This window comes from Phoca vitulina, unplaced genomic scaffold (assembly GCF_004348235.1).
Source record: "Phoca vitulina isolate PV1807 unplaced genomic scaffold, GSC_HSeal_1.0 scaffold25, whole genome shotgun sequence".
Classification (NCBI taxonomy): domain Eukaryota; kingdom Metazoa; phylum Chordata; class Mammalia; order Carnivora; family Phocidae; genus Phoca; species Phoca vitulina.
Window position 1 is genome coordinate 21,946,189 of NW_022589728.1, and position 20,837 is coordinate 21,967,025.

Here is a 20,837-nt window from a genome sequence, read left to right on the forward strand (position 1 = left end):
ATACCCTATCACTCAACAGTGGATAGCATTTCCTGAGATACCTGAACACCACTCAGCTGTGCTTCCGTCTCTGCTCTTCCATTAATACCTGTCAGGGAGCTATGTGGGTGGACAAAAATTATTTCTATGTAAAATGTTTATTGTGTAATGGTCTGAATTTTCCACAAACAGTCTGAAGAGATGGGAAACAATGAACTGGAAGAGAATTATTTTTACCCTATTTTTCTAAATCTCTGATTCCTTATAATCCCTGGTATTTCAAGAATTATATGCAGTCACTTACATTTTTCATTTCCTCATCTTATTCTCATTTCTTTCACTCTCAAAAAAAAAAAAAAAAAAAAAAAAGAAAGAAAGAAAAAAAATCCCTGGTGCTTTACTCCTAAGTTTATCCATAGGTATTATTAAAGTTTCCTTAATTTTGTTTGTAATTCCTGTCTAATCTTGTACATTCCCAGGCTAAGAAAACCCAAAGCCATTTAATCATGACAGTTCTAACCAACAGAAAAGACATCATTATTAAAATGTTCATTTACAGATGTGTAAAAAATGTAAATGGGGATTATCTGTATATGACATGAGATTATCAGGATACCAAATGGGGCCAAACAAGGAACCTTTGCCTTTATACAACAGTACAAAAGCAGTACCTTGGCTGAGAGCACATGCTGTTTTTTATTCTCTTCACCTACTAAGTCCCTTGTACACATGCATTGTCTTGAACCATTTCAACTAAATCCCATTGATTTGTCTGTAAAATTAGAGAGATTAAGATTAGCCTCTAAGCAATTTATTTACCTTCCAAAGTGAAAAAAATGCAGGTATCTGCGGCCAAAAAGTAAAAATCCCATGAATGCTTTTCTTGTTTTCAAACCTGAGCTTAATTGCTCAATCTTGTGGAGTTCAGAATAATGCATGTCAATGGATTTAGCACCAAGGAATTGAAATATTATACCTGATTCACCAAAAAATATCAATAGAAGGGACAGTTTAAGTTTCAATTTTAAAAAGATCTTTAAGCAAAATATCCACCTGTTGGGAATATTCTAAAACAAACATCAGTTGTGTATATCTACCCAATATACAAGAGAAGCTTTTGCCTTTATGTGTATATTAGCTTTAGAAGGTCTGGGGAAATTTCTTTGAGGTAAAATGGTTTTTTTCAATGGGCAAGACAAGATTTCTTTTTCTCTGATGAATGAACTTGCAAAAGCTAATGCCAGAAACTTGATTCAGAAAAGTTCTCGAAGTTCTAGTATTAAAACTAGATTTAAGTAAATATTAGGAAACAAGTTAGGTATCTATTGGGTTTTTTTTTTTAAGATTTTATTTATTTATTTGACAGAGAGAGAGAGAGAGAGGGAACAAGCAGGGGGAGCAGCAGGGAGGAGAAGCAGGCTCTCCAGAGCTGTGCAGGGAGCCTGATGCCGGGCTCGATCCCAGGACCCTGGGATCATGACCTAAGCCAAAGGCAGACGCTTAAGCGACTGAGCCACTCAGGTACCCCAAAGTTAGATATCTATTGTAATGTTATGACATTAAATGGATATTTTAAATACAAGAACATAAAAAAAGAAATTATACACAAATGAACAAAGAAAATGCATGGATTTTACTCTGTTGCTCTAGGAAAGCAAAAAAAAAAAAAATTCATAGAAGTTACTAGCATATACAAAGTAAAGAACATAAGAAACAATATAGCTAGGCATTAAAAGTTTTTTAATTTAAAACTCTGTAAGCATATGAGGTAGCAATGTATAAAATATATATTTGCATTTGCATAAACAGTTTTTAAAAAACTAGGAAACATGTGCTAGCCACACTTGCCATCAATTTTTTTTCATTCTAATTTTTTTATTGTTATGTTAATCACCATACATTACATGCCATCAATTTTTAAGACAAAAGTCACTGATTGAACAGAAGAGCATCTATGCCACCAACTCCTACATTATACTGGGAATAATGATAACTTGTAGGGTGTTACATTGACTGCAAGAACCTATTTCTTGATTTTTTTCAGAATCAATCCACTAATCCTTCAAAAAAATATTTTCTGAGTGCTTACTACATGCCAGGACTCTGCAAGATGTCATATATGGTATGGAATAAAAATGATACTGCCTTTGCCTTGTGGGGTCTATACTTGGTTCCTACAAAACTGGGCTAATTCCCTTGACAGGATGAGCCTAATGTATAATTGCAAAGCAAGTGGATCAACTAGAGTCCTCTGTTATATTCTGTCCCCTGCTTTTCCTTAATGCAGCTGGGCAGGCCTGCAAATGGCTTGAAAATGATCAGCAGCATCAGTGGTTACTACAGGGGAAAATAGAGCCAGGATAACTACAGTAGGATGGGATTTATCTTCTGATGGAGAACAAAAAAGGAGGAGGAGGAGGAAGAGGAGGAAGGGGAGAGGAGCAGGAGAAGGAAAAGAAGAAAGAGGAAGAGAAAGAAAAAAGACAAGATATTTTAGTGGGTGGTTTAGTCTCAGGCCTACCCGAAAACTAGTTAAGCCAAAGTTGCTTTGATTTCTCTAACTTTTCTGTTTAGGAAGAAAGTCGCTGCTGCTAAAGCATGCCTTGAACATTCCTGTCTCAGGGCTTTTGTCCTGGCTGTCCCCTTTTCCTGGAATGTTCTTCTCTCAGATAGCTACAAAGCTCCCTCTCCCATCTTCTTCAAGACTTTGTTCAAATGCCGTCTTCTCACTCAAGCCCTACCCTGATCTCATTCTGTTTAAAACTTCAAAGTCCTCTGTTCATGTGTTTGCCCATGTGTGTATTTGTGTGTGTGCGTGTGTGTGTGTGTGTGTATGTGTGTGTGTGTATCTGTCTGTCTGAGTCTGTGTGGGTTTTTTGGCGGTTGGTGGAAAGAATTTGATTAGAATCAATCACAAGAAGATTGACAACACTGGAGAAGAAATAAAAAGAAACTGAACTTCTGTGAATTGTCAAGAAACAGAAAAAATGCTTAGACTTTTTCTAATGTTTAGCAGTTTTTTTAAATATGCAAAATTCACTCACATTCTTTCCCCTTTAGTCTTCAGCAAATATTTAGAATAGACAAAAAGACTTTTATGTGGCCTCTGGTAAAGCTGGGAAAAACCAGCAGGATGTGGGAAGAATATGACCATATCCCCAGTAGTGTCCATGCTGTATATGTGTGTGCATTTTCCTGGGTATGCAAACATACAGGATAGAAGGCAAGAACTGAAAGTGGTGATGTAATGCATAAAAATGGGCCCAAATGCAAAGTTAACAAGAGCTTTTCCTTCATTGTGTCCTTACATTGACCCACAAATACAACAGGAAGATTGCTTCTTGTTTCTCCTTCAAGCTGAGAAAATGAGTTTGGCTAAGCAAGGATGAGGTACTAGACCAGGGTTGAGGGAAAAAAGGCTGGATAAGGAACAAAATGAGAGGATGAATTGTTTCCTTGTGTCATGGCACACAAGTTTATCAAAAAAGAGAAGAGAGTCTCAGCCACAGAATCCCCAAATTTCTGTGACTTCCACAGGGTCTTTCAAAGACATGCAGGGGCAGCTACTGAATTATACGTGGGCCACATATATCAGTCAGCTGGTCGACTCCACTGGTCCAGGAAGGCAATGGGGCAGGTAACCCCTGCTATATGGACCAATGACCCACAGCCACCCATTCCTGATGGGTAAAAGGAAAAGATTGATGCTTATCTCAGGAGAGTTTTAGGAGATGAAGGTGAGGAAGGACTTTCTTATTTCCAAATAGTCATGTCCTGTGGAAAAAGATGACCTAAGAACAGAATATTGTGTTCAGAAAATTCCAAGAATCAATTTTGCTGACATGTGCACTGTACAAGAATGAGGAACAGGAAAACAAGTATCAAATCAGTCAATGAAAAAAAAACCACATGCTGACTGTAAAGTGCCAGGCAAATGTTACCTATTTCTTTTATCACCTACCTCAAAGAGGGATTGTGAGGACCAAATGAACCAACGCACTGGCTATATGCTTGGGTTTTACCATTGGTCGTGAGTTTGCTCTCACCTTGATTCTTGTAATAAGGGAACTCCCAATCTAGGCACCAAGTGGGTCCAAGCATGGGGGTTGAAATCCCTGTGGGTCATCTGCCTGCTGTGGGTTGGGAAGGTAGGCACATGCGAAGGGTACAATGACTTCCCTATCCCTGGCCAAGATCTCATACTTTCATTTTGCAGCCAGTACAGTGAACTGTAATGTAGAGAAATGCTCTCCAAAGGAAACGATGAGTTATATTCATCCCAGCACCCAGAAGGAAGCAGAACCCTTCTTAGGCTTCTGTAGGTTTTGAAGACCATATATTTCACAAATGCCTTCATTCATTTCTCAGGTGACATGAAACATTAGAATGGTGCCTTGCATTGAGAGGGTGATTGCAGGCAGCCCAGCTGGAAAGCGTCTGGCACTAGAGGTATCTGTGATGGAGAAAGATGCTATGTGGAGTGTATGGCTGGCTTTAGCAGGAGAATCACAGCATAGACTCCTAGGATTCTGGAGCAATACCAGGCCATCTGTAGCGGGAATTATTACGTATCATTCAAAAAGCAGCCCCTGTGTCCTACTGGACCAGACAGAGATAAAGCATCTGATGATGGTGCCTTGCCTGTTGGTGCTCCAGAGCTTCTCCCAGGTAACCACATGACAGTCTAGTCTGCCCATTGATGAGAAGCCCTTACAAGACCTACATGCTTTGCTGCCCAGTAGCAAACACTGACTCTTCATTGCTACCAGATTGAAGACTCCTGGGAAATCATCACACCTCCCAGGGATGTATTATATCTTCGAGCACCAGGCATCATCCCACTGCCCACCGCCACACCAACCCTGAGAAGCCTATCTTACCACACCCTCTTTCCATTTGCTGGCTGACAGTGCAGGCCTTGGCTACAGACTGACCTGTCCCAGGAGCACTAGAGGGTAGGGAACAGGCGCTGGGGTGGGAGCCATGCCTGTGAAATTCGTCATAGGCCACATGTAAGCAATATGCAAAGCTCTGTGCCCCTTTCAGCAGCCTTCAACGGAGTCTGCCAAACCCCTTAAACAGCCTCATGGTCATTTACAAGTGGGACTGCATTCCAAAGATAAAAATTGGGGGAGGATCTGATTGATTGACACACATTTCTATTCCAAACTGCTGTTGGTATATACTACATTTTGTGGATTTATTTTTGTGAATAAAAGTAGACGGAAAAACGCTTTTCAAATTTACACTTAGCAGTATTACATAAAGCATCAAAATGTTTTCATCCAAACAAAGAATCATGTAAATTTTTTAAATGATCAAATATTTCACAATGAGCGAAACTGTGATTTTTCATGTGTGCAACTAATAAAAATGTTGTTTTCATATTTGAAACCTTTCCCTTTACAGTGTCAAAAATAAATCTATATAAATACGAATAATGTGTTAATTCTAAAAGAGCTTGGCAATGGAGAAAAGTCGTAGGTTGAGAATTTCAAATCCCATATCCACCTAGTTTTCTCATTTCTCTGAGTCATGTAGGAAGAACTTTTAATCAAGAAGAGAACAGATTTTACAGAATAAAAGTACAAGTGAATAGAAGAGTAAGCTCATGGGGGTGGGGGAAGAATTCACTGGTTTTAGAAGCAGCCATCCCAAATTCTTAATTAGCCCTGGATAAACAGATTATGGTTTTTGTTTTTCTTTATATTGTATTTAAAAGTGTACTGGGTTTTGAATTAAAACCTGCAGAGTTATTCTCTTAATCCAATTACAGGGGGTTTTTCACTAATGTCCAAAGTCATCCTAAAGGCTCCGTGGATGAGTTTAGGGCTTTTATGAGTCTCAGGCAACAATATAGAAAACTGTGTTTGATGTGCCTTTTATTGAAAGAAGAGTCCACAGCTTTGCCAACTTTTAAAGACACCTGTGAAGTCCCTGCCCTCCCTCCAAAGATTAGGATCTCAGAAATAGAGTTGAATTAGTGAGAATGGCTTTGGGAGAATCGTGGTGGTATCGGGTTTCCTGGATTGAGGGGTGGGGCCGAATCATCACAGCAAGTACCTAACGCCTGCCATGGTTAAGACTTCCTACCAGGCTATCAGACCTGGTATTGAGGCACCGTGCCTGACTTGGAGAAATTCCCACTGCAATGGTGGAGGCAGAGTAGGAACTCTAAAAGTGGAAAAAGTGTTATGCAAACACAGGCCTGGCTCTCAGAGGAGGTCTGGAGGCCTGGCTCTCCTTCTCCCCGTCTCTAAAGGATGAGAGGGTGGGGTTCCAAGTACACACATCTGCCCTGCAGACCCAAACTCTCCCTCATGGGGGCTATCTCAAAGTCATGCTGAGGGAAGGGGAGAAAGACTATAAATATTAGGGACTCCAAGTGTGGCAAGTCACTCATGCTTTCCAAGTCAGCCTTATTGGTAATAAAGTTGCTATTTTATATCATATCCATCTGTGTGACTCCATGTCGCCTCTCAGGTAGTTCCAAGTTCAGGAGTGGGGAATGAGGTATGACTCATTATTGTCCCTTAAATTCCCAGCAAGAGTTTCCTAGAAGCTAAATGATTTCATCACGATCACACACCGACTAGGTGGTTTGCCAGTGGTAACCACATTTTCCCAATTCCCTCCTTTTCAAAAAAAAAATTAGTTCCAGGAAACGATCTTAGAAATTCAAATGTATTATTAGGATAATGTGTCGATTATGTGAAGGGAGGACGAATACAGAAAATCTTCCCAGGTGTAGTTCCCATATTCTTTAAGAAGCAGCTCTGATTTCACTTTCTACATCAAGTCTAATTTAATTCCTGCACATTATTTAACATCCTTAGGCTTCATTTTCATCTGTAAAATGAGGAGTTCAAGCAGATGATCTCCAAAAACCTTCCCAGTGAACATTCTCTAAGTCTTTGAGCCCAAACCGTCTACAAAGATCTGGACTTTTCTTGTATTAGCTGTCATACAATTACTACCTTATTCTCCATGGTCTTATTTTCTACCTATACCTATAATTTAAGCATTTTACTATAACATTATGCTGTATTACAGGTTATTACCAGAGAATATCATTGGTGACCCTTTCTTTTATGCCCAACTCCTATCAAAAGCTCAAGATCTTTTGTTCATCTAAAAACATCATTAACACAGTAAAAAGGCTAGTTGTAGCCTGGGCCAAGGTACTTCTAATACATAAACCCAACAAAGGACTCATATTCAGAATATATAAAAAATTCCTACAAAGGATCAAGAAAAAGACAATCCAATTTTTTTTTCAGAGACTCTTCAGAGGAGAACCTCTTTTATTTATTTATTTATTTATTTTTAAAAATTTCTTCTACAAAATTTATTTCAAAGAAACATACTACTGGTTCGATTCTTTAGTTATACACTGGGAAGTTTGCTTCAATATTTTTTTTTTGATGTAGTGTTCCATGATTCATTGTTTGCGTATAACATCCAGTGCTCCATTCAATATGTGCCCTCTTTAATACCCATCACCCGGCTAACCCATCCCCCCAGCCCCCTCCCCTCTAGAACCCTCAGTTTTTTTCTCAGAGTCCATAGTCTCTCATGGTCCGTCTCCCCCTCCGATTTTCCCCCCCTTCATTTTTCCCTTCCTACTATCTTCTTTTTTTTTAACATATAATGTATTATTTGTTTCAGAGGTACAGGTCTGTGATTCAACAATCTTACACAATTCACAGCGCTCACCACAGCACATACCCTCCCCAAAAAGACAATCCAATTTTTAAAAATGGACAAAAAGGCTAACCAAATGACAAACAGGCATAAGAAAAGGTACTCAACTCATCAAGGAAATACAAATTAAAATCGTAATGAGATACCACTATATGCCACCAGAATTGCTAAAATGTGTAAAGATTAACAATAGCAAGGATTAGTGAAGCTGCAGAACAATTGGAAAACTCAGACGTTGCTGGTGGAAATGTATACCAGTTTTGGAAAGCAGTCTAACAGTGTCATCTAAATCTAAACACGCATTTGGTCTATGATCAGCCATCCCATTCCTGGAAGAAATGAGTGTATATGTCCAGGAAAAGACACACACACACAAGGATTTTCATAGTTGTTTTATTCACAATAACCAAAAAAAATAAATGGGAAACAACCCAATATTCCAATATACATCAATGGGATAAAAGACAAAGTGTGCTGTACTTGTATAATAGAACACTGTATAGCAATGAAAAAAATGAACAATTGCTATACAAAAAATGGGGGGATGAATCTCATGGACATTTACATTGAGCAAGATTCAAAAGAGTACATACTGTATGATTTAATTTATATGAAGCTCACGTAGAGGCACAACAAATCAATTGTGTTATAAGTCAACGGTGAAGGGTAGTGACTGGGAAGGAGAATGAGGGAACTTCTGGGTTGCTAGAGCTGTCCTAAATCTTGATCTGAGTGATGGCTTTAAACAAATGTATGCAGATGTAAATAGTCATTGAACCATACACTTGAGATTTGATTTTAACACACTTTACTACCTGCATGTTGTACTTCAGCTTTAACAAGACAATTAAAAAAGCCCAGACTCACAAAAGAATTAACCGAAGACTATGCCACCCTCTACATTTTTTGGGGGGGGGTCTCAATTTTACTCTTGAGTGAAAGCAGATCTATGTACAATCCTTAACCGTCCTGTGTATACTTGCCTCTAATTAGAAATTGACTGAACTGTGTTTTAGGATTATCTCCTGTCTTATGCGGAGGGCTTTATATGAAACAAGGTCAAGTCTGATATTTTACTGAAGGATATGGTTTGAGGATATTTTCTGTCATATCTCCTTTATGGAGAAGCGCTGGAGAGAATTCTCTGGGTGCTCAGGTCAGGAAAGCAGCTTCTCTTGAGCAACTGGTATGTTTTTATCTGATGGGTGCTATTAATCCTGTAGTTGAACTTCCTGGTGGTCAGAACAAAAAGGGGAAAACCCACATCCATTTGCTTGTCACTCTTTTCTGACTTTCCACCTACCTCTTGAGCCACTCTCTTTTAGAACTTTCTGGAATGTTTATTTTTGTTAACTACTTTTATTCCTGGCTTTATTTTACCACTATACTTAGTTTCTCTACACTTGAGTTTCTTTATATTTTCTCATATTGTACTATTCATTACTGTACTATGTGATAACCACTACAAACGCTTTTTTAAGCCAAAATAGAGGACCAACAGGACATGGTTAAATACTTCTGCTCACTAACCATTTCACACAAGCCCATTTCTTCTCTTTAGCTACACTATAAGCTCCTCGGGTCTGGCCCATGTGTGACTTTTTAAAGAGTCTCAGGTAGACAAATAGGGGCATAATGAGCACCGTTTGACTGCTTCTGTGCAATTAGAGCTAATGGCAATCTTTCAGATCATGTGATACAGAGCACGAACACATTTTTAAACCATGAAAGAACTCCTGCTCTAGGCCTGCAAAAACTTGCACACCATTTGGAAATTGGGTTATTTTCATTATAATGTCATAGTGAGCGACATATATTTTAATCAACTTCAGTTGACAATGCTGCAACCACATCATAGTTGATGCTGATTCCAACCCATCTAAAGAATTACTTCCAGGTTTTAAGAACTGGCAGCTTAAGTAGGCCAGTTAGAAGCACGGCCTGCCCAGCTTCTTCCTGAGCCTGACCCTGCAGGATCCAGGCCTTGTCATGAGAAAGATTTGGAGGACCAAGTTGCTAGGCCAAGTGTGATCTCTAGGACTGGATCCCAGGCCCTGGGGAATAAGCAGCTCCCAGAGGCTACGCTTTTCTTAGCAATTTTCTAAACTACTGGCAAGAATTTAGCTTCTCTGCCCTTCAGCATAGTCAGCAAACAGCACCAAAGTTTTGCTTGGCACTTCCTTTTGACAACATCTTGCAGTTTACACAGCTGGCTCTCTATTATAGAAGTTGTGGGTGACCTTTAGTACATAATAATGCCTTCAACTTTTGAGAAGCTGGTTGCCATTTTTGCCCACTGACCACAAGACTTCCTGAAGGGAGATGATTCTCCACCATTAAAACGGACCGACAAGGTTTCTTGATTTGCTTAATTAAGTAACCATGGGGTAGCTAATGTTGAAATAGCCATTTCAGAATTAAACCTTATTGGTGCGTTGTGTTAATGTTATTCTACACAGTAAACAGAACCATAAAAGCTTTCATCATTTATATTTTCAATGAGGTTATTAGAAAATTAGTTGTTTAGAAATAGATACTTTAAAAGATTGATTATAAATGTTGGGAATATTGGAGGTGCCAATAAGAATGTTTACAGAAAACAGAATTACTTTGAAAAAAGTATTTAAAGGGCTGATATATATACATATGAGACATAATATATATATACACACACATATGCATATGTATACTGTTTATCATATGGAGTTGATCCTTGAACAATGTGGGGGTTTAGAGATACCCACCCTCCCATGCAGTCGAAAATCCACATGACTTTTGTCTCCCCAAAACTTAACTTCTAATAGCCCACTGTTGACTGGAAGCCTAACTAATAACATAAGCAGTTGATTAACATGTATTTTGTATGTTATATGTATTTTATACTGTATTCTTACAGTAAAGTAAATAAAAGAAAATGTTATTTAGAAAATACAAGGAAGAGAAAATACATTTATAGTACTGCACTGTATTTATCCAAAAAATCCGCATATGAGTGAACCTGCACAGCCCAAACCCTTGTTATTCAAGAGTGAACTAAATAAATGAGAGAAGGGTATGATTTAGGGAGTTTACAAGATAAACCTTTGAGAAACTCTTGTGTAATTATGTTTTTAAACATGTTTTAAATATCACAATAAAAAGTTTTTAAATTTTTAGGAAATAGCTTTGGAAGCAAAGATTAAGTGGAAAAGAATCCACAACTTGAAAAGCTATTTAGAAGAGAAGGTTGTAACCTGTGAAAACATAAAAATTTTTCGCTGAAGAAGTGATTTGCATGCTGTAAAGAAGCACTGACCAGAAAGGAGGGTACAGAGAAAAGGAATGGGAATCATATGTGAAATTTAAGAAACAAAACAAAGGAGCAAAGGAAAAAAGAGAGAGGGAGAGAAACCACGAAACAGACTCTTAGCTATAGAGAACAAACTGATGGTTCCTAGAGGGGAGGTGCAGGGGGTGGGGTGACACAGGTGATGGGGATTAAGGAGCATAGTTATCACTATGAGCACTGAGTAATGTATAGAATTGTGGAATCGCTATATTGTACACCTGAAACTAATGTAACACTGTATGTTTACTGGAATTAAAATAAAACCATAAAAAAAAAAAAAGGAATGAGGAGTTAAAATGTGTGAGGAGCTACGTCAGTTGGATACCACTGGACCTTCTTGGGGGGCAGGGCACATAAAGTAGGTCACGCTACTGACACTCAAATAATTGATGAATAAATGATTGAGTGAATAAAATAATACTAGGTAGAGTCTCAAAATACTAGCTCAAATATTAGGCAAAATCTAAGCGGTCATCTGGTCCTACCTCTTTATTTTCTAGAGAATATAAAGCGCCTGTGGCCAAGTGGCCTCTGCAAGACTCTACTGCTGATTAGTGGCAGTGGTGGGGCTGGAACCCAGGACTTCTGCTTCCTGGGTCACTACTTTCTGCATGTCACTATGTTCTCTTCTTTATTTTTAAAAAAGCAGTAAGAGAAAAAAGGAAGAGTTGTTTGAGGAAGCTGAACTCTAGTTATTGCAGGTCCAGGAGGAAATGAACTCTTCATTCTGATGGATAAGGCTCGAAGAGAAGAGGGTCCTTAATCAGAGACTAAAACAGGTTGTTACGGGCTGAACTGTATCCCCTCCCCACCTCCCCAATTTCATATACTGGAATCCTTAAGGCCCAGTACTTCAAAGTGTGACTGTATTTGGAGACAGGATTTTTAAAGACGTAATTAAGCTAAATGAGGTCATATGGAAGGGCCCCAATCCAATATGATTGGTGGCCTTATAAGACCAACAGATTAGAACACAGGCACAGAGGGAAGACCATGTGAAGATTCGGGGAGAAGCCAGCCACCTACAAGCCAAGGAAAGCGGCCTCAGAAGAAACCAACCCTGCAGACAATTTGATCTTAGACATCCAGGCTCCAGAATTGTGGGAAAATAAATTTCTGTTGTTTCAATCACACAGTCTGTGGCACTTGGTTCTGGCAGCCTTGGTGAAATAATATACAAGAATTGCCACCTTCTGCCCCTACAAGTAAGAATAACAGGTGCAATCCCAAATTCAGTTACATGATGGTTACTAACAGTAGATGAAGTTATGAGATGTGTGTGGTTTTCCTTGACTATTTAGCTTATTGAATACAGTGAGCCAATTTATACAATTATTTTAAATATTAAATATTAAAATATTAAAATTAAAATTAGCCTTTCTACTTAAGAAGCAAAGCTGACCCGAATGTACCCAGCATCTAGTTAATCCCAACCAGTATCCAGCGGGGTAAGGAACTACTGGACCCGGCTTCCTCTGGATGGATCGGCCTTGGAGGAACTATGATTCCTCAGCAGAACGGTAGACGGGTTTCAGTTCAAGTGCCAACTACAATCCATGGCAGTCGCTGATTGAAATGTCATGTCTAAAATGGATTCCAAGAGGGAGTCTAGGTTTAGGAATAGCATCTGCCATGAGGTTTGCGCCAGTAGCAGCCATGGGCAAAGGAGGGGTGATGGGAGCACATACGTCCCGGAGAGTGGAGCGTCCAAACGCAGATCTGCTAAATAACTGCTAAGAAACACGCCCGCCACCTTTTATGTTCAGTTATTTCTGAAAATCGTCTTAATGGACTAATAATGCATACAGCATATTTTCAATGGAATAAGAATATGGAGAGGAGATAGCAGCAGGAAGGGGCAGGAATCATCAGTCCTTAGCAGATGACACCCCCTGCCCGCAGAACGAAGGGTGTGACAGTACACCAACACGCGCATGCACGCGCACACACACACGCCCGCCCCTCTGCTCTATAGGAACAGCGGCACCCCTTCTGCTACCCAGTCGTACCCTTTCCTCACCACTCTGCGTCCATGACTGAGGTACACTCGTAACGGCTCAGAGGCCTGGAATCATATTGGTACAGGTTATCAAGTAAATAGTAATATCACAGCCAGCGGTAAACAAACAGTAAAACTGTCCAGAGGAATTTGTACCTTTCTTACTACACAAAAAGACCACGAGAATTAACTACTAATAGACAACTGCGTCCTATGAGCTTTCTGCAATACTTCTTATTCAATACTGCATGTAAAAATCACTTTACTCCCACTGGGGGGAGAAAAGTAGTTTCATTTTTTGGAACATTTTAAATATTGTGGGTTTCATTATATCTTCTACATTTTATTTTTCCAGTTGAAACTTTCTGTAGCGGATTTCAAGAGGTTTATTTGTCTCCATACGGCTGAACTGGACCAATTACAGAAAATCTCAAAATAAAATTCAGTTTCCCTTCCTTTTTTTTTTTTTTTTAAAGATTTTATTTATTTGACAAAGAGAGACACAGCGAGAGAGGGAACACAAGCAGGGGGAGTGGGAGAGAGAGAAGCAGGCTTCCCGCAGAGCAGGGAGCCCGATGTGGGGCTCGATCCCAGGACCCTGGGATCATGACCTGAGCCGAAGGCAGATGCTTAACGACTGAGCCACGCAGGCGCCCCCAGTTTCCCTTCTTTTAAGTTTCATTATAAATTATAATGATAGTATTGAGGCAGAATAGCTTTGCACATAATTTCAAAGCTTGGCTTTGTAGATCTGAAATTAGATAGTGCTTCATTTCATAGATTCCGAACAAACCTCAGAAACAACAAAACTGTAAGACAACAACAAAAATACAAAATCTGCTGGCTCTTAGCTTATAGAAAAGCTTTACACCTTAATGTTAATTCACTTCAGAGTTCTAGTTTGCTTATTTCTTTAGATTATACAACTTTTCCCTCATGTAATCATTGTGTTATTTTAAGCAATTTCAACAATGTAACAACAATGCCATATTCTTTAAATGGAGATTCAATAATTGGTTACTAAGAAAATTCTTTTTACTTGTTCATTCCAATTATTCTTATGGCCTCAGCAATGTATACCCTAGCCAAAATGAGTATTCTTTCAAGTAAAGCACAGAGGCAAAAGAATTTTAAGAAAAGTAGACCATTAGCTTCAGTCACCATATAACATTTGTGAATAATTTGCTCGGTTTCAAAAAGTGCAAGAAAAATGCTGCACATTTGCAATCTGGTGAAAGGTAAATGAAGACAAGGCCTGGAGCAAGTCTTCCATGCCAAGGGCTAGAAATGAAGTGGATATGCAGCTGCTTTAAGTCAAGCATTTATAATCTCAAATATGTAGAAGGAAAACACCCTGTAAATAACAGAATTAAGCATGAGAAACACATATGTGAATATTTTTAAGCCAAATTCAATAAAATATTCATTAAACCAGTTAACAGACAAAAATCGAACCATAAGTTTTGAAATTTGCGTAAGGTTCATTCCATCTCTTAAGGCCAAAGCAATAGAGTATTTACAAACAGCAATAGCAAACTCCTAAGTAGTTTATGAATATTTTCTGTGCTTCTGGAAGATACCACAATACAAGAACATACTTAGGCAAACCACTAACTCAAGGCTGATGACCTTGCAAATTTATACTTTTTTTTTTAAAGGAAATTGAGAAAAGCAAAGTACACACATTAGAGAGATAAACATTAGTGGTTATCTAAAATTTACTGCTATAAAAGATAATTCTTTTCTGCAATAAAATGCTTGAAATCTTCAAAATTACTACCATAGTATGGCTACTACAAGGGTGTTTTTTTTCTTCCACAATAAAAATAACAGCTAACAAACTGTGGCAATAGCTCTGATTTGATGCAAAATTTATTTTGGGGGCCCAATAAAGTTTAGTTCTAGGCACATTGGAACTATTAGCATCTTAATTTTAGTTTTAAGTCAACATCTTATGGTGATTCTTTTTTCTTCTGTAACCTAATTAACTTCTCAGAAGTCGTCTATTTAAAAAAAAATCAATCAAAATGACAAACATAATTCAATAATTAGTGAATATGAGTGGCCCTCCCCGGTGAGTGGGCAGTATCTTACAGTTTCCTCCCAACTCCCACTGTGAGAGGGAATGCCCCACCAGAAGATCATCCCAGCAATGGTCCCACAAGCATTATGGGCACTTAGTTCACTGGATCATGGATTCTAAAAAGTAAAGGTTTGTAATGGATGAGAAGTGAATTATTATTACCCCTAAACATTGCTAAAACTCAAACCAAGATTTTTACATGTTTAAGTTAAATTAACTTAAAAAAAAAAAAACTCACGAATTGAGACACTATGTCTATTTTTTTAATGTTTCCAGTGAATGATTTTCAAGAAGAGGCCATATAACTAAACTGAAATATGTAGAGGCAAGTCTGATAATCCCCAAGTCCCATAAAACTCAACACCTGCAGCCTATGTAATAAATCAGTTTGTGAATCTAATTGCTCTTGTTCTGCATGCTTCCATGAGCCCGTATAGCCGAGCTAACACCATTGTCATAGCCTTAATCACAGCCAGGTTTATTTTTGTTGGCAGCCTTATGCAAATCATTGTATTATGGGTCTTTGCACTTAATTCGCTCAGATTATACCCTGATACCAAAAACAGATTGTAAAACAGGAAGGGATCTTTGAATTGTTTAATTAACTATGAGTTGTAATTTCTATTTATATCTAACTGAAATGTTAGAGCTCAAACTGTGTTAAATATTCATAGGAAAACAGATTATTCTGTTTCTAATTTAAAATACTTAAGCTTGCTGTAATTTAGAAGTTACAGTTACCCACAGAAAGAATATATCAGCATTTTTTCAATGTTTTAAGCCAATTTCTCTTATTCTGTGAACTAACCTCTGGAACTAAAATTCATCAACAAAACACTAATTTACTAAATGGTACCTCAGTGGCCTAAAAGAATTGCAGCAACTTCAAAATGGCCCCCAAATTCACCCTCTGTCTTTAAATCTTTTACCACACAGTCTTTTCAGGGAACCACAGGGAAACCAATTGTATCAGTCAATTACCACCAATTATTGTTGGTCGATTAAATTCGCAAGAGCCAGAAAATCTGATACCTATCCCACATTGTTTACCTCTTTGACTTTTTCCAGCATGGTAAACTGTCTACAAAAGAAAAAAAGAAAAAAGAAGTAGAAGGGCCACCAATTAAAATCTAATCACATTACAGTCTCTTGCCCATGAAGGAGCCATTGGATACTGGCACCAAAATATTCTTGTATTTAGAACAGAGTTACTTCCAAACTTTTCCTTTTACTATTGCGATCATCCTGGTCTCAGAATCATTCTGAGGCTAATGTTTTCATAACAACTGAGAAGTAGTGGGTAAAAAAGGAAGAAGAGTACAGATCTTCCTCAACTTAGGATGGGATTACTTCCCTATAAATCCATTGTAAATTGAAAATATCATAAGTCAAAAATGCATTCAATATACCTAACCTACCAAGTATCATAGCTTAGCCTAGCCTACCTCAAACACACTTATATTAGCCTACAGTTGAGCCAAATCATCTAACACAAAGCTTATTTTGTAATGAAGTTTTGAATATCTCACATAATTTATTGACTACTGCACTGAAAGTGGAAGACAGCATGGTTGTATGGGTACGGAATGGTTGGAAGCTTATCAGTTGTATACCCGCAAGATTGCATGGCTGATCGGGAGCCTCAGCTCACTACTACTGCCCAGCATCACAAGAGAGTATCTACCACATATTGCTAGCCTGGGAAAAGATCAAAATTCAAAATTCAAATTATGGTTTCTACTTAATACATATTGCTTTCATATCATGAAGTAAAAAAAAAAACTAAGTCAAACTATCATAAGCTGGGGGCCTTCTGCATAGCAAAACACCTCTATATTCATTCTAAGAACATTGACAATTCAGTGAATATAATGTTTATGAGCATTCGCTACCAAACCATACTCTGTCTACCAGACCACATGGCTGGAGAGGCTCAATTCAGGAGCACTCTCAGGATCTCTCTTCACATGTGAGCAGAGAAGAGCTCCAGAGACCGTACAAGATGTCAGGGAAGACCTCTTCTACCACTGGGCAATCAATCTCCGTGTCTGTTAAAGCATATATAATCCATGTTTATGGTAGAAAGGTAGTGATAGGACTCGGAAGGTCACTTGAGTCAGTCATCAGAGACTACATTGGGGTCATGAGAAGAGCCAGAAAAATATGTCCAAAAAGAATGATCATTCATTAGACTCAAAATGTCCATCATCTTTATGCCATTGTTGAGCTGTGAACCAGAAGCATCCTTCTGATGAAAGCATCCATTATCCTCCCAAACAGGAACCAGGTTGTTGTTTGGACAAGTTTAATGTAGACAAAGCCAGTATGTCTTCTGTCAGCTCTGGAAAGAAAAGCAGAATCTACACAGAATGTGTTGGCCCTCAAGGATACCGGAATACAATTTCAACCAGGATGTAGCTGTGGGGTATGAGGCTGAAGACCCTCTGCCCAGGGATTTTCCTCATACTCTAAATAACACCCACCAGCACATATGGTCTAATTCAACTTCCAAAAGACTTACCATTAGAGTAAGACTCTCAGCAAATCTAGCTGGTCTTTCCCCTGCAATGACTTCTCTTTAAACACCCTCAGTTTTATAAGATATTGAACACATTCTCTATGATAATATATAACAGTGGGTTGCCTACTCTCTGCCAGACACTGAATGTCCTAAAGCTGACATTATGCCTCATAACAACCCTGCGAAATAGGTGCTATTTTCCCTAACTTACAAATGCAGAAACTGAGGTACAGAAGCTCTTGTAACTCACTAGAGATCGTTCATTACAAAATGATAGAGCTAGAATTGAAGGCAGTCTGATTCCAGAGCCTGCTCAAAGCCATTATGCTATACTGAGCACGAGAAAATGAATAAGATTCTGTCACTGCCCACTGGGAGACCAGAGAATTTTTGCTTGCTTGTTTATTTGCTTGTTTGCAGGAATAGGAGTTAGTTGAAAGCTATAGAAAGCTCAAGAGATTGTTTAAATGCAGTGTAATGTGACTATAACAGATTTCTAAATGTGGCAGCTCACTCAATCTGGAAAATAAAGTATGGAGTAAGAAATGGGCTGAGATGTAGCAGAGAGGTTGAGATGGTCAGTCCATGGAGAGCTTCCTTTGCCAAGGATCTTGGGATTTTTTTCTGTAGTTTAGTAAAATTGCCTTTAGATAGGTTATTCTGGCTGCATATTGCAGATAGATATGAAAGGGGCAAGAATGGAGATAGATGGATAAATTGTCAGTTACTGAAATAATCCAGTCAAGGAAATTTAAGGAGCAAATTCATTGAACTAGAGTGGTGGTAACGGGGATGGACTTGACAGCAGATTAAGAGTCACTGTGAAAGTAAAATTGACAGAATTTGATTGACTGAATTAAAAATGAGGGCTCGCAGGTGGCAGTAAAAGATGACTCCCACAATGAAATGGGCATGTAACAGAAATACACTTAAATAAGGTCGGTTTCAGGCATGTTGAATGAGTGAATCTCCATGTTCTATGTACAAGGGTTGTCCAGAAAGCCATCTGAATGTATGAGTGCGACCTTCTGGGGAGAGGTCGGAAGATAAATGTGTGAGAATATCATATTAATACACTTGTCTAATTCATTGCAACCACCTTAAAAAAAATATCAGACACGTTACCAGAGGACAAATATGCATAAAAGCAACCTAATGTGAAAGACTGACCTCCATGTATGAGGAAAATAGAAACCAGACTTGGCTTACAACTTCCACCGCTGTCAGAAGCTACTACACCTCAAAGCTAGGAGACGAGTTCTTGTGGAATCTCCAGAATGATTCCTGTGGATTTCGCACCCCCTCCTCAAAACGCTCTCTCCCCTTTCCACTTTGCTGCAGGCACTGCTTTGTCCATATAAATCCAAATGAGAAGAAATAATCTATATTCTGCACTTTATTACCACTTCATTACAGCGTACACATTTTTATTTACACACACACACATACACACAGGCAGTTTCATCGTGACTTTATTTTCTATGCTATAAAAAGTAAAGACCTTGAAAAACAACATGAGTTCCTCGTCTCAGCTGAACATTCATAATCTTTACATTTTCGTCATCCCCAAACTTGGACCAGATAAAGAGTTCTAGTGATGTGATTTGTTGAGGCTAAGAGATCCTGTGCAAAAAATTATCTCCCCCTTAATCTCTGCCCATCCCAGTTTATGCTTACATTCCCGCCTTGGCCTCAACTTGGTGTCAAGACCTAAAAGGTCACCATTAAAAGGTAAATATGTCATCTGGCATAATAACTCATCCAGCCATTAACTTTTATTAGCATACTAGAATAAACTTTTCATATTAACCTACAAGTTACTTGATATGACTTTAAAACAATAATATGTTATATTAAACTTGGGTGGTGGGACAGAAGAAGAGAATGATGCAGAATAAGAAGCAATGTTGGGATAAGAGGAAAACCAGGGTTCTTGTGCGAGGAAAATGTCAAAAGCTGAAGGAATAAACACATTTGCCTACAGCAACCTTGCCCAGATGATGAAAAAGCGCTTTCACTTCTGAGTCTCTGTTTTTTGAGATGACTTAAAACATGGTCATTATTTGCCTGAAATCCTCCAGGAAACTTTGAATTAAATATGTGCATATTGTACTAGTTATCTTAGAAATGTGATTGGGCTGCAATTATGTCAGTAAAGCTCTAACTACCAAAAGAAAATTGTATGGCATCCTCCATCATGCCTGGACAAATTTAGATGATTGAAAGCATAAACCAGGCCATATTTTATACTACATCTATGTAAAGAAAAGCAGGAAAACTCTTAGCTCATGCATGCTGGATGCTAAAACAACTTGGGGATTTTACAGTAAAAGAAGCCTGCTCCGTGGGGAAAATGGACACTGAATCGCTACCGGTAGCAATCCTGGGTGCCGCAGCTACACAAAGTCAAGATAATGATCCAAGAGCAGAGCACCAGAGAGCTAGCTCCATATGGTTTTTAAAAATCCAGGCTGTAATTCAGTTGTTCTGGAAATGGCAAATATTGTACCCTTAACCCTTTTAGCTATGGAAGCCCTTCTCATAATTCCCAGGCTCAAGGGATGATGAACTGTGCAAATATTTTGGAGATGTGTGCAACCAGAACGACAACAAGCTCTGCACCTTGTCTCTCTTATACTATACGTTTTCAGACTCCACGAAGCTTTCGTTCTAGGACCTACTAACCCCATCCTTCATTTCATGAGATATGCATTTCAAAGTACCTAGTATGCTACCTGATAGATATTAAGTGCTTGATAAATATTTGTTGAATCTGAACCCAAGAAAATAAAAATTTTAAAAAGTATATCTCTTTTTTAAAGATTTTATTTATTTATTTATTTAGAGAGTGCTGGGGGAGGGGCAGAGGGAGAGGGAGAGCAAATCTGAAGCAGACTCCGCGCTGAGCACGGAGCCTGACACCGGGCTCGATCTCATGACCCCGAGATCATAACCTGAGCTGAAATCAAGAGTCGGCCACTTAACCAACTGAGCCACCCAGGGGCCCCAGAAGTATATCTCTCAAACAACTTTAATCATTGGGCCCTTCACATAATGCAATACCAGATTATTTCTCTCCCTCTCTGATAGTCCATTAGACCCGATGATACAAAAAGAATTTGATGAACACTGGCATGACAGATCTGCAAGCTGTGTGATTACTTCCTGTTCTGTGCCCATCTTATTTGAGCCCTGGTTTTCAGACAGTTTTCTTTCTTCTTAT